This window comes from Budorcas taxicolor, chromosome 5 (genome assembly GCF_023091745.1).
Source record: "Budorcas taxicolor isolate Tak-1 chromosome 5, Takin1.1, whole genome shotgun sequence".
Classification (NCBI taxonomy): Eukaryota; Metazoa; Chordata; class Mammalia; order Artiodactyla; family Bovidae; genus Budorcas; species Budorcas taxicolor.
Window position 1 is genome coordinate 121,921,378 of NC_068914.1, and position 15,039 is coordinate 121,936,416.

A 15,039-nucleotide genomic window follows, 5' to 3' on the forward strand; every position below is an offset into this window, starting at 1 on the left:
ATTGGCATATAATTGCTCATAGCAATCTCTTGTGATCTTTTTTATTTCTGTGTTGTCTGTTGTGATTTCTCCATTTTCATTTCTAATTTTATTGATTCTTCTCTCTTTTTTTCTTGATAAGTCTGGCTAACGGTTGGCCTATTTTATTTATCTTCTCAAAGAACTAGCTTTTAGTTGTGTTGATTTTTGCTATAGTCGCCTTCATTTCTTTTTTATTTATTTCTGCTCTGATTTTTATGATTTGTTTCCTTCTACTAACTTTGGGGTTCTTCTTTTCTTCTGTTTCTAGTTGTTTTAGGTGTAAAGATAGGTTGTTTATTTGTTGTTTCTCTTGATTCTTGAAGTGGGCTTGTTTTGCTATGAACTTCCCTCTTAGCACTGCTTTTACTGAATCCCATAGTTTTTGGGTTTTCATGTTTTCATTTTCATTTGCTTCTATGGTTTCCTTTGGTTTCCTTTTTTATTTCTTCTGTGATCTGTTGGTTATTCAGAAGCGTGTGGCTTAGCCTCCATATGTTTTAATTTTTAATAGTTTTTTTCCCTGTAGTTGACATCTAATCTTACTTCACTGTGATCAGAAAAGATGCTTGAAATGATTCAATTTTTTTAAATTTCCCAAGGCTAGATTTATGGCCCAGGATGTAATCTATCCTGGAGAGTGTTCCATGTGCACTTGAGAAAAAGGTGAAATCCATTGTTTTGGAGTGAAATGTCTATAGATATCAATTAGGTCTAACTGGTCCATTGCATCATTTAAAGCTTGTGTTTCCTTGCTAATTTTCTGTTTGGTTGCTCTAACCATAGGTGTGAATGGGGTATTAAAGTCCCCCACTACTATTGTGTTACTGTTAATTTCCCCTTTCATACTTGCTAGCATTTGCCTTATGTATTGAAGTGCTCCTGTGTTGGGTACATGTATATTTACAATTGTTATATCTTCTCTGATTGGTCCTTTGATCATTATGTAATGTCCTTCTTTGTCTCTTAGCGTGGTCTTTATTTCAAAGTCTATTTTATCTGATATGAGTATTGCTACTCCTGCTTTCTTTTGGTCTCCATTTGCATGAAATATCTTTTTCCAGCCCTTCACTTTCAGTCTGTATGTATTCCTAGGTTTGAGGTGTGTTTCTTGTAGACAGTATAAATAGGGCTCTTGTTTTTGTATCCATTCAGCCAGTCTTTGTCTTTTGGTTGGAGCATTTAGTCTGCTTACATTTAAGGTAATCTTTGATAAGTATGATCCCATTACCATTTATTTTGTTGTTTTGGGTTCATTTTTATAAACCTTGTCTGTGTTTCCTTTCTAGAGAAGATCCTTTAGCATTTGTTGAAGAGCTGGTTTGGTGGTGATGAATTCTCTCAGCTTTTGCTTGTCTGTAGAGCTTTTGATTTCTCCTTCGTATCTGAATGAGATCCTTGCTGGTTAGAGTAATCTTGGTTATAGGTTTTTCTCTTTCATCACTTTAAATATGTCCTGCCATTCCCTTCTGGCCTGAAGAGTTGCTATTGAAAGATCAGCTGTTATCCTTACGGGGATCTTCTTACGTCTTATTTGTTGCCTTTCCCTTCCTGCTTTTAATATTTGTTCTTTGTGTTGATCTTTGTTAGTTTGATTAATATGTGTCTTGGGGTGTTTTGCCTTGGGTTTACCCTGTTTGAGACTCTCTGGGTTTCTTGGAATTGGGTGGCTATTTTCTTCCCATTTTAGGGAAGTTTTTGACAATTATCTCCTTAATTATTTTCTCATACCCTTTCTTTTTGTCTTCTTCTTCTGGAACACCTATGATTTGTATGTTGGGGCATGTAACATTGTCCCAGAAGTCTCTAAGGTTGTCTTTTAATTCTTTTTCTTTTTTCTTGTCTGCTTCATTTATTTCCACCATTCTATCTTCCACCTCATTTATCCTTTCTTCTGCCTCAGTTGTTCTACTGTTGGTTCCTTCCAGAGTGCTTTTGATCTCAGTTATTGCATTGTTCAACATTGATTAACTCTTCTTTATTTCTTCTAGGTCCTTGTTAAACATTTCTTGAATCATCCTAATCCTTGTCTCTACTCTGTAACTCCGTTTTGTTTTCAAGATTTTGGATGATCTATACTATCAATATTCTGAATTCATTTTCAGGTAGACTCCCTAACTCCTCCTTTTTTGTTTGGTTTGGTGGGTTTTTATCATGTTCCTTTACCAGCTGAATATTTCTCTGCCTTCTCATTTTGTTTATACTTCTGTGTTTGGGGTGCCCTTTCTGTAGGCTGGAAGTTCATGGTTCTTCTTAATTGTGGAGTTTTCCCTGTGGGTGGAGTTGGACTAGTGGCATGTCAAGATTTCCTGGCTGCAGGAGCTTGCATCTGTGTTCTGCTGAGTTTAGCTGGATCTATTCTCTCTGGAGTGCAATGAAGCGTCCAGTAGTGAGTTTTGGAGTGTCTATAGGTTTGGCATAACTTTGGGCAGCCCGTCTTTTAATGTTCAGGATTGTGTTCCTGTTTTACTGGAGTATTAGCATGGCATGTCTTTCACTGGAACTTGTTGGCTCTTGGGTAGAGTTTGATTTAAGTGTAGGTATGGAGACTTTTGTGTGAGATCACAATAAACTGTGGAAAATTCTGTAAGAGATGGGAATACCAGACCACCTGACCTGCCTCTTAAGAAACCTGTATGCAGGTCAGGAAGCAACAGTTAGAACTGGACATGGAACAACAGACTAGTTCCAAATAGGAAAAGGAGTATGTCAAGGCTGTATATTGTCACCCTGCTTATTTAACTTATATGCAGAGTACATCATGAGAAATGCTGGGCTGGAGGAAGCACAGGCTGAAATCAAGATTGCCAGGAGAAATATCAATAACCTCAGATATGCAAAAGTTGGTCACCCAAAACAATAATTTTCCCTTAAAGTGTTTCTTCTTAAATTCCAAGCCTGCATCACCCTTAAAGTACAGAGTCACATTTTTATGGAGCAAAGATTTAGTGGGTTACAGCAAAGAAAGAACTTATTAACTCAAAGTCTAATGTTACTAATGCTAAGGCTAGTGCTTATTTTTTCTACATTCTGACTATATGCACTCCCAGGAACACAATGGATAAGGGATGTGGGAACTCGGCAGCAAGCATTGGCTCAACAATGTTGCAAGAGTCTGGATAAACCTGCCAAGTAAGCTAGAATGCTAACAGGGGGTTTGAAATACTCCTTTCATGCCCAGGAGATTTATCAACTAGAGCCCTAAGTTAATTTTTTCCAGAAATAGGTGGTCGGGGATAGCCCCCTGTTAATGTCAGAAGAGTTGGTGAAAGGCATACAGAAATACAGACAGATTCTGGTTTTGGGGTAGATGCTCGAGCAGGTCCAGGGGGTCCCTTGAGTCCTGATCTGCCTTGCTCGTCAGATCTCTCCACATGACCTTGTCATGGGTGGGATTGGCCCAGAGAGTCCCTCGAGTCCTGAAGCCTTGCTTGTCAGGTCTCCTTGTCATGAGTGGGATCTCCCGTGCTGGTTCCCGGCAATCACTGACTCAATGGACATGGGTTTGGGTGAACTCTGGGAGTTGGTGATGGACAGGGAGACCTGGCGTGCTGCGGTTCATGGGGTCATGGGGAGTCGGACACGACTGAGTGACTGAACTGAACTGAACTTGGCTATTAAAGTTCCCTGGAGTCAGGAGTTCTCTGATGTTCTAAAGTTTTGGAGTTAAGCCTCCTGCCTCTGGCTTTTGGTCCTTCTCTTACAGTAGCCTCTAGATTTCTCCGTCCATATAGCACAGAAGATAAAACCCCTAGGTTAATGGTGAAACAATTCTCCATAGCCAGGAACACCCAGAGAGATTCACAGGTTTATATAGAGAAGAGAAGAGCAAGGAGGGAGGGAGAGGTGACCAGGAGGAGAAAAGGGAGAGTCAAAAGGGGAGAGAGAAATCTAGCCAGTAATCAAATCCCTGAGTGCTCTCCACAGCCCAGAACACCCAGAGAGATTCACAAAGTTATGCAGAGAAGAGAAGAGGGAGGAAGGAGATAGAGGTGACCTGGTAGAGAAAAACAAGAGTTAAAAGGGGAGAGAGCAATCAAGCCAGTAATTAAACGCTAAGTGAAACTGGATACTGATTAGTTTCTTGAAGGTAAAAAATTGATAACAAATATCATAAAGCAAAGATTAAAAAGCTAGAATAGAGGTTCAGTTCAGTTTAGTCACTCAGTCGTGTCCAACTCTTTGTGACCCCATGAAGTGCAGAATGCCAGACCTCCCTGTCCATCACCAACTCCTGGAGTATACCCAAACCCATGTCCATTGAGCCGGTGATGCCATCCAACCATCTCATCCTCTGTCGTCCACTTCTCCTCCTGCCCTCAATCTTTCCCAGCATAGAATAGAGGTTAGACTCTCAAAAATACATTATAAAAAATACAAAACAAAATCAATCACAAAAATTAAAATATATATATAAGGAATTTGTTTTTTTTTTAAAATAGGGTTTTTTTGGAAAGGTAATAGTAGGGTATAAAAAATGAAAGTTAAAGGGGAAATAAAGAACTAAATTTTTTTAAAATTAAAAGTGGTAATAGTAAAAATGTATCTAGGAATTTCTCTGGAGCTGTTGCGGGCAATGTGGGGTCAGTTCAGTGTCCAATAGTCCCTTGTTCTGGCTTGTACTTGTTCTTAAGTTCTATAGGTGTCCTTCAAATGCACAGTCTCATTATTAATTGCTGGATTTTAATCTGTTGCACCTGTCACTTCCAGAGTGGTTCCCCTTTCTTTGTTTATTTTGGCTTCCTCGGTTTGCAAGTCTTTTCAGTATCTAATTTCCGCCTTGACACAAGGATGAAGGTGGCCACTTATTTAGGCTCAGTTGTTCAGTTGTGTTTTGGGGAGAGAGAGACACTGCAAACAAATCCTGCTGTCATGTGTGGGGAGTGCTCTCAGTGGATGGACCACACTGGGTTTGCCACAACCCAAGCCAGCATGTACTTCCCAGGTCTCCACTGCTCAGGCTCCAGGGTGCTCTGTAAGGGCACTGTCCCAAATGCGCCCTGCATTTTGTGCACTTCCCAGGTCTAAGCTGCTTAGGTTCTTGGGTGCTCAGCAGGGGCACAGACCCAGATGGGCTGTGTGTTTTGTGCCCATTCCAGATCCAAGCAGCTCAGTCAACTGGGTGCTTGGTGAGTGTGCTGTCCCAGGTGGGCTGTGCATCTTATTCACCTCCCTGGTCCCGGCTGCTTGGTTTCCCAGGTGTGCCACGAGAGCACAGTCCCAGGTGTGCCATGTGTCTCTTCTGGGGAGCTGATCTTAGGCTGTGACACTCCTGGCAGATGTCAACCATCCAGGATCCCAGGAAGACATGGTTAGCAACTGGGAACCTGCTCACAGTCTGATGGAAGATGCGGTCTCTGGGGCCGAAGTTGAAGCAGCCCCTTGCCTTCCAGCTCTGGCTGCCACATGTCTGCCTCTCTGCCTCTTGGGAAGGAGGGCCCTATAAGGCAGCCAGTTTGCTCTCCCTTGGTATTCGCTCAATTCTTTGTTCTGTGAGTGTGCCAGGGGTCACTGTGCAGCATTAGAGCCTTCGTGGGAAAGGTCTTTTTTTTCTTCTCTCTCTGGTAATGCCACAGTTTGGGTTGAAATCTCACATAAGCTCCCTCAGATTGTCCTCAGGGTATTTAGACCCAGTCCTTATCCTAAGGACTTATCCTACGATGCAGCCCGCACCTCCCTGCCCAGCCCGCACTCGCCGGTGGCAGATGCAAATATCTGTGCCACGTCTTGGTCTTCGCTTGTAGTTGCAGTTAGACACATATTCTGTGTTTTGTTTTGTTTTTTAATTCCCCTCCTGGTTATGTTGCCCTCTGAGATTCCAAAATTCCCCACAGACACGCCTGTGAGAGGGTTTCCTACTGTGTGGAAACTTCTCCTCTTTCATGACTCCCTCCCCCAGAGGGGTCTCTGTCCCTAAATCTTTTGTCTATTTTTGTCTTTTATATTTTGTCTTACCTCCTTTTGAAGAGATTGGGCTGCCTTTCAGGGATTTCCTGATGTCCTCATCAGGACGCCTGATGTCCTTCACCTGTGTTTAGAAGTTGTTTTGTGGGAATTGCTCAACATTGAAATGATCCTTTGATGAATTTGTAGGGGAGAAAGTAGTCTCCCTGTCCTATTCCTCTGCCATCTTGGGACCACCCCCTCAAAGAGCAACCGTCTTAATTTTATGGCTGCAGTGGCTGTCCTCCATGATTTTGGAGCCCAAGAAAATAAAATCGGTTACTGTTTCCATTTTTTCCCATCTATTTGCCATAAAGTGATGGGACAGGATCCCATGATCTTCATTTTTTGAATGTTTAGTTTTAAGCCAGCCTTTTCATTCTTCTCTTTCACCTTTTATCAAGAGGCTCTTTAGTTCCTCTCCACTTTCTGCCATTTAAGTCGTATCATCTGCATATCTGAGGTCGTTGATATTCCTCCTAGCAATCTTGATTCCCACTTGTGATTCATCTAGCCTGGCATTTTGCATATAACTTAAATAAACAGGGTGACAATATACAGCCTTGATGTACTCCTTTCCCAATTTGGAACCAGGCTGTTGTTCCTTGTCTGATTCTAACTGTTGCCTCTTGTCCTGCATACAGATTTCTCAGGAGATAAGTAAGGTGGTCTGGTATTCCTATCTCTTTAAGAATTTTCCATATTTTGTTGTGATGCACACAGTCAAAGGCTATAGCTTAGTCAATGAAGCAGATGTTTTTCTCAAATTCCTTTGCTTTTTCTATGATCCAATGCATGTTGACAATTTGATCTCTGGTTCCTCTGCCTTTTGTAAATCTAACTTGTACATTTGGAAGTTCTTGGCTCAGATACTCCTGAAGTCTAGCTTGAAGGATTTTGAGCATGTGAAATGAGTGCAATTGTACGGTAATTTGAACATCCTTTGGCATTGCCTTTCTTTGGGATTGGAATGAAAACTGACCTTTTCCAGTCTTGTGGCCACTGCTGAGTTTTCCAAATTTGCTGACTCATTGAGTGCAGCACTTTAACAACATCATCTTTTAGGATTTGAAATAGCTCAGTTGGAATTCCATCACCTCCTCTAGCGTTGTTCATAGTAATGTTTCCTAAGGCCCACTTGACTTCACCCTCCAGATGTCTGGCTCTAGGTGAGGGACCACTCCATTGTGGTTATCCAGGTCATTAAGATCTTTTTTGTATAGTTCTGTGTATTCTTGCCACCTCTTCTTAATCTCTTCTGCTTCTGTTAGACCCAAACCATTTCTGTTCTTTATTTTGCCCATCTTCAGATGAAATATTCCCTTGGCATCTCTAATTTTCTTGAAGAAATCTCTAGTCTTTCCCACTCTATTGTTTTCCTCTGTTTATTTGTATTGTTCACTAATGACTTTCTTAGCTCTCCTTGCTTTTCTCTGGAATTCTGCATTCAGTTGGGTATATCTTCCCATTTTTCCTTTGCCTTTCATTTCTCTTCTTTTCTCAGCTATTTGTAAGCCCTCCTCAAACAACCACTTTGCCTTCTTGCATTCTTTTTCTTGGGGATGGTTTTGGTAACCACCTCTTGTACAGTGTTACAGACTTCCATCTACCAGATCTAATCCCTTGAACATATTCATCACTTCCACTGTATAATAAGGGATATGATATAGGTCATGTCTGAATGGCCTAGTGGTTTTCCCTTCTTTCTTCAATTTGAGCCTGAATTTATAGATGCTTATTAGGTCTAGTTGGCTTGTAACGTAGTTTGTCTTCTATTTCTTCATTGATCTTCTGTCTATTTGTTCTGTTATTGTTGAAACTGAGTTATCCCCACTTATTACTAAATTTTCTATTTCTTTCAATTCTGTCAGTTTTTGCTTCATCTATTTTAGGGCTCAATTATTAAATGTGTATATGTTTGTAAATTAACATATTTTTGATGGATTGGCTATTTGTCATCATATACTGTCCATCTTTGTTTTTTGTAACTATTTTTGTCTTAATTGTCTGTCTAATACTGTTATAGCCACTCTTTGCTCACTCTTTTCATGGAATATCTTTTTCCATTCTTTTACTTTCTTTTATACCTTTAAATGTAAAGCAAATCTCTCCTGGACAGCATATAGTTAAATCATGATCTTTAAAAAATTCATTATGCCAATTTCTGCCTTTTAATTGGCATTTTAATCTATTTAAGTGTATACTGCTAAAGCCAGACTTACTTCTGCCATTTTGCTACTTGTTTTCCCTGTCTCATGTCTTGTTTTTTTTTTTTTTTTCTGTCTTTGTTCTTCCACTACTACCTTCCTTTCCGTTAAGCAGATCTTTTCTGGTGTACTGTTTTAATTCCATTGTTGTTTGTTCTGGTATTCATTTTTGAGTTATTTTCTTAGTGGTTGCTCTTGGATTACAATTAATATATCAACTTATAAAACCAGTTCAGATTAATACCAACTTAATTCCAATAGTATCCAAAATTTTTGCTCTTATATAGCTTCATTCCTCCCCCTCTCTTTTGTGCCATTAATGCCATACATATTACATCTTTATACAGTCTATGCCCACTCTGTCCATGAAGTTCTCCAGGCAAGAATACTGGAGTGGGTTGCCATTCCCTATTCCAGGGAATCTTCCTAACCCAGGAATCAAACCCAGGTCTTCTGCATTACAGGTGGATTCTTTACTGTCTGAGCCACCAAGAAGCCTTTCTATGCCCATTAGCATAAATTTATATTTATTGCTTTCTGTAGTTGCCTTTTAAATCATATACAACAAGAAAAAAGTGTCACAACAAAAAACATATTTCTAGTGTCCTTTTGTTTCAACCTTGAAAGATTTATTTTACTATTCATTTACTGTAAACAAATTCTCTTGGTTTTTGTTTATCTGGAAATATCTTAATTTTCTCTGACATTGACAGATTTGAACTTTCCTGGGTGATCCAGTGGTTAAGAGTCCACCTGAGAATGTGAAGTACATGGGTTCCATTCCTGGTCTGGGAAGATTCCACTTGCTCCAGGGCAACTAAGTCCATGTGCCACAAGTACTGAGCCTCAGTGCTAGACTCCATGAGCCACAGCTACTGAACCCACCTGTTGCAACTACTGAAGCCCGTGGGCCCTAGAGCCCATGCTCCCCAACAAGAGAAGACACCCAACAATGCTCACACACTGCAACTAGAGAATAGCCCCCACTCGCTGCCACTAGAGAAAGCCATGAGCAGCAACAAAGACCTAGCACAGTCATTAATAAATAAATAAATAAAATCTTTTCTAAAATAAATAAATACAACAAAATAGATAAGTTCCCTCAGCTCACAACCCACCTTCTTGGTAACCACCTTTCCTTCAGGCCATAGAAGGGCCCATGCTCTGTTCTACAGGGCTGTCTCCTCCAGCTTGTCTGCACTGTGACCCTGCCTCCTGATTCAGATGGCATGGCCTAAGAGAGGAAATGACTGAATTTGGACTTGGAACCAAGAAGACTCCTTGGAACCACTGATTCCTAGGAGCTGTCAGAATATATTTCCCACCAAGCAAAATGAACAGTAGATATATTGAATAGATAAAGTCATGCATGGAGAGGTATAGTGTAACCAGGGCCTATGGAAGATACAAAGAACTATTAAACACTGTTCTTATCTTCAAGCAAGGGACAGGAAAGATAAATTGAGCAAGAGGGAGTTCATATTGTGCCCAGGTCATAAGGTAGTCCCTAAAAGTCAATGATAAATTAATCAAAGTCCTCAGGAAACTTATCATCTTATGGAGAAAATTACCAGAAGGACAATCACAGTTTGATCAATTCTAGCACTAAGTATAGGGTGCTGAAAGCACTCAGAAGCGATCTTCCTAATCCAAATTCAGAGCCAGGGAAGAAGCTTCTTTAAGAAAAGCCTAAGCTAATTCTTGGTATAATAGTAGTTAGCATTATTAACAGATCATTGTCTCATTTAATCTTCTCTATAACATTGTGTGGCTTTCCAATGAAAGGGACCAAGGGACCAATGAAAGGTGACCAAGGGGTAAAGAATCTTACTGCCAATGCAGGAGACGCAGGAGACACAGATTCAGTCCTTGGGATGGGAAGATCCCCAGGAGGAGGAAATGGCAACCCACTCCATTATTCATGCCTGGGAAATCCCATGGACAGAGGAGCCTGACAGGCTACTGTCAATGGGGTAGAAAAGAGTCGGACACGACTTAGCGCCTGAACACATGCACAACACTACGTGGTAAGGACAAATATTCTGTCCAACTTAAAGATGAGGAAGCTGAGCTTCGGTGAAGCTCAGGGACCTGTTAAAGTTCACACAGCTCTGCAGTGGTAATGCTGAGCAGCTCTAACCAGGCATAATGAGTTTAACCACCCATACTCATAACCACTGTGCTGCTACAGCTCTCTAGCAGTTCATGGGGCTGGACTGGGAAAGGGGAACTTTCGGTCAAGGGAGTCGGGAGGAGAAAGGTGGATGGGTGAGAGTGCAGAATGTGTTCTGCAACTGAAGCAGTTCAGAGTGGCTAGATTGAGAAAGCAAAGGGGGAAAGAGCAGGAACAGTAGATTGGAGGAGGGACTCATAAAAGAGAACCGCTGATGGTTTTAAGCATCAAGAACTAAGATAAGTTGTCGAAAGTATGCAGAATGGATCATGGAAAGTGTACGACTAGAGTCAAGGAAATCAGATAAGAGATGATTGCTTAATTCCAGCAAAAATGATGACCTTATGAAGACTGCAGCAGGAATGGAGAGAAAGAACAGATTCAAGAGACACAGAAACATTATACTCAGAAATGTGGCAGTCAGCTGTTTTTCTACCTGAGCAATACACTCTAAGATTCTTGGTAGAATCTGGAAATTTTGTGGAGAACTAAGGCAAATGCACTGTAGGCTTTTTTCCTTTGATGATAACACCCGTCATTCTGACTTGAAGAGTTGTATGTGCGCCTAGTTGCGCTCACTCGCTCAGTCATGTCCGACTCTCTGTGACCCCGTGGACTGTTGCCCGCCAGGCTCCTCTGTCCATGGGGATTCTCCAGGCAAGAATATTGGAGTAGGTGGCCATGCCCTCCTCCAGGGGATCTTCCCAACCCAGGGATTGAACTGAGGTCTCCTGCACAAGCCCAGGTCTCCCGCATTATAGGCAGATTCTTTGCCATCAACAATGGGAAGTGGCAATACTTCCCTAAGTAGAGAAGTCCAAGAAAACATTTTGTATGGAATATATAAATTCAGTTTGAGTTCATCTTGAGTTTGAGGTAACTGAGGGAATCTGAGATTAAGGGATATTCTAGAGGCAGCTGAATATATTTCTGGAGTTCAAGAGAGTTCTGGTTTGGATGTGGTGTAGACAGTCTGCAAGGTGACCAGGTGCCCAGACCCAAGAGGTATCCTGGAACATGAGATTTTCAGTGCTAAAACCAGGACAGTTGCAGGCAGAGCAGGACAGCTAGTCACCCTAGGAAAAGTCTGGGACCCCAGAGAGAAAACTGAGTTAGAAACATATATGTAGGCAGCACCAGTCTATAAGTGACAGCCAGGAAGGAATGGAGTCACCCAAGAAAGATATTTGTGATATAAAGAAAAAACTGCCAAGGAACGAATCTTGAGGATTGCTAACACTAAATGAAAAGGTAGAGAAGTTAAAAACTGGCTCTCTGTTGGTTGTTTACCCAATAGCCATTCTCCTTTCTTTAATTTTGGGCCACAATGTACTCAGCTGAGGGTGAGTGGTGGACCGTGCAAGCCAGTTAACAGCAATCGTCTCCCCCTTTCCAGGGATGGGTTTAAGGGTGGGCATGTGACCCAGTTCTGATAAATGAGAGTCATTGGTCCCTTCAGCAAGCAAGGACTGATTGCCTACCAGGCACCAAAGCTGTGGGGATATAGCTGAGATGAAACTCCTTAACTTCACAGAGTCTACTTTTTCATGGATAAGAAAGAAAGGCGTATGTCGGCTATTGATAATCGCTAACAAGAAAAAGCAGAATAAGGGGAATAGGTTAAAGTGGGTTGAAGTAAACCAAAATTTTATTTGGAGGAATGGAAAGCCTCAGTGGTAAAATGATATGAAATACATGGGACACTGTCCCGGTGGCAGATACCTACCGGAGATTTCAGCACCACCTGGTGATCACAGAGGGAGATACCACTGAATCAAGTCTAGGGGAAAGAGCCTGGATTCTTAATGACATCACTGAGTAGCCAAACAGGGGTGGGAAAGGAAAGAAGGAAAAGAGGGAAGAAAGTCATAAAGCTTTGTGTCCTAGAAACTAAGGAGAAGGAAAGTTAACAGTTTCAAATGCTACAGGGAGGCTAAGGAAGATAAATGTTTGAAAAGTATCTAATGGTGACCTTGATCAGGGCCATTTCAGCAGAGCTATGATCACATGATCACACATTTTTCGGGACCCTGGTGTGGAAATGGAAGGTGAGGAAAGGACACGACTGCCAGATGAGGGATATAAACCAGAGGATGAAACTCATAAATCCATAACTACATCTAAGCTTGTTTTACATTGAGGAAAAGTGAAAAACAATAGACAGGGGGAAAGCTAAAGACATGGGAGTTAATTGATAGAAACAGTATTCATGGGCAGGGAAACCACAAACGTAAAAACTGCTTTTCTTCTCATAGAAAGCCAAGTCCTTTCGGGCTTTCAAGGCCCCCACTATAGTTCTGCTCCTGTCCACAGCCCCCTCCCCGCACCACTCTGAGGCTTCCGTCCCAGCCTTCTTACTGCTCCTCCCTCCAGCTGCTCATCGTTCTTCCCCCCCAGATATCTAAGTTCTCCCTTCCTTCCTTCTGTGCTCTGCTTACAGATCACCTTTTCAAGGAGTCTCCTTGACCAACTGATATAAAATAACACCGCCATGGGCACTCCACACTCCCAATCCCTTGCCTAATTTATTTTCGTTGCACTTATTACCATCCGACCTATGGATGGACTTTCTTAATCGTCCACTGCCTGTCTCCCCACAACTAGACTACAAGCTCCACGAAAACAAGGCCTTTGCTTTGTTTTAAGCACTGAGTACACTGTGTGGCACATAACAGGCATCCAACCAATATTTGTGGAATGAATGAATATGTGGCAAACAAGCAGCGGAGACAACATATGAACTTAGAACTTAGAACATATGAACTGCTGTGACACGGTGGTCAGAAAAGGCTCAGGTCTAAGAAGGCAGCATGAACAATAGGAGCTCATATCCTGCCTGCTAGACTTTGTTCTAAGTACTTTACATAAATTGTCTTTTAAGTTTCAAAATGGGTCTAGAATGTAGGTGTTCTTGTGACCTCTGGAGGCACAGAGAGGGTAAGTCATGTACTTGAAATCTCATACACAATTCACAGCAGAGCTGAGATGACAGACATAGGCAGTCTGGTTCCAGAACTGCGCACATAAAGACCAGGTTCTATTCCTTTATCCTTTAAGGATTTAGACTTGGGGGTGTGAGAAGAGAAAGATATTTCGGGCACAGAGCGAAAGGCCAGAATTTACAAGTTCATTGTGGAAAGAATAAAGAGGCCAGTCTAACTGGAGAGGGGCATTCATGGGCTCCAGGAAATATGAGACAAAATTAGAAAGACAGGGTGGGGCCAGCTGGTGGACAGCTCAATTGCCAGACTTAGAAGCTTAGATTCCATTAGGAATTTCAGCTGGGAGTCATGGTAAACATGTGATCAGGGGAGTAACAATCTGTCAGCAGCAGTGCAGTAGCTGTAGGCATGTTAACAGCCTCTGAAAATAAAGCAGACACAGCTAGGAGGATTGGGAGGGTGAAAGAAAAGCTTTCTCGTCACCAAGCTCAAACTACTCTATATTTTAATTAAGTGTTTTAAACAGATGAAATGGTAGACTGACAGTCCTCGCCAACTTTCCTGTCTCCAGCAGACAGATTTAGACCTTCTAGTCCATAACTGGGATTCCCAGGTGGTGCTGTGGTAAAGAATCTGCCCTCCAATGCAGGACACAGGCGATGCAGGTTCAGTCCCTGGGTGAGAAAGATCCCCTGGAGGAGGGCATGGCAACCCACGCCCGTATTCTCGCCTGGAAAATCCCATGGACAGAGGTCTGGCAGGCTGCAGTCCATGGGGTTGCGCGCTCTGTCCATGGGATTGCCACTGTGAACAGGAATGATGCAGTCATGACCAGTAGCACCCGAGTACTGCATTTCACATCATTTACATAAAGTATTTCATTTAATCTGCACAGCAACCTGTTCATGAGAGGAAACTGATGCTCAGTTCTAGAATCATAGACTGTTAGAATGTAAAGGAACTTTACTATCATCCATGCTATCATCCATACTTACCTGGCAGGCTTTACTATCATCCATACTTATTATCAACTTTACTATCATCCATACTTATTATCAACTTTACTATCATCCATACTTACCTGGCAGGCTTCCCTGGTGGCTCAAACGGTAAAGCGTCTGCCTGCAATGCAGGAGACCCAGGTTCGATTCCTGGGTTGGGAAGATCCCCTGGAGAAGGAAATGGCAATCCACTCCAGCACTCTTGCCTGGAAAATCTCATGGACAGAGGAGCCTGATAAGCTACAGTCCATGGGGTCACAAAGAGTCAGACACGACTGAGCAACTTCACTTTACTTCACAACATCTGAAACTCACCAGAGTCTGGGCTGTCCAGTTCTAGCTGCTACTGAGAAGAGGAACGGGCAGTATTTCACAAAGCCAGTCTCTCATTCTCAGCCCAAAGTAATCCTTAGAAGGTTAAAGAACACTGAAGAAGAGACTTCCCTGGCAGCTCAGTGGCTAAGACTTAGAGATCCCAATATGAGCAAGGGGCCCTGGACCAATCCCTGGTTAGGGAACTAGATCCCACACGCTGTAACTAAAGATCCCGAGTGTCACAACTAAGAGACAGCACAGCCAAATAAATAAATAAGTACATTTTTAAAAAATCAAATGAAAATATCACAAATAGCTCAAGGATAGTAAGTGTTGTTACTTCAGAAATTAGAATATGTATATCTTTACACAGAAACATTGTGATAGATAATATTTAGTTCCTAGGCCCTCAAACAAAAGATTGTTTAAGCCATGCTGTC

The 15,039-nt window shown here is 41.9% G+C and overlaps 1 non-coding gene across 1 annotated transcript; it reads left to right on the forward strand.

The window, feature by feature from the left end:
- The first annotated feature begins 14,374 nt into the window (after positions 1–14,374).
- TRNAC-GCA (transfer RNA cysteine (anticodon GCA)) lies at positions 14,375–14,446 on the forward strand. Its single transcript has one exon. It is a non-coding gene; the product is annotated as a tRNA-Cys (tRNA).
- Positions 14,447–15,039: the final 593 nt, after the last annotated feature.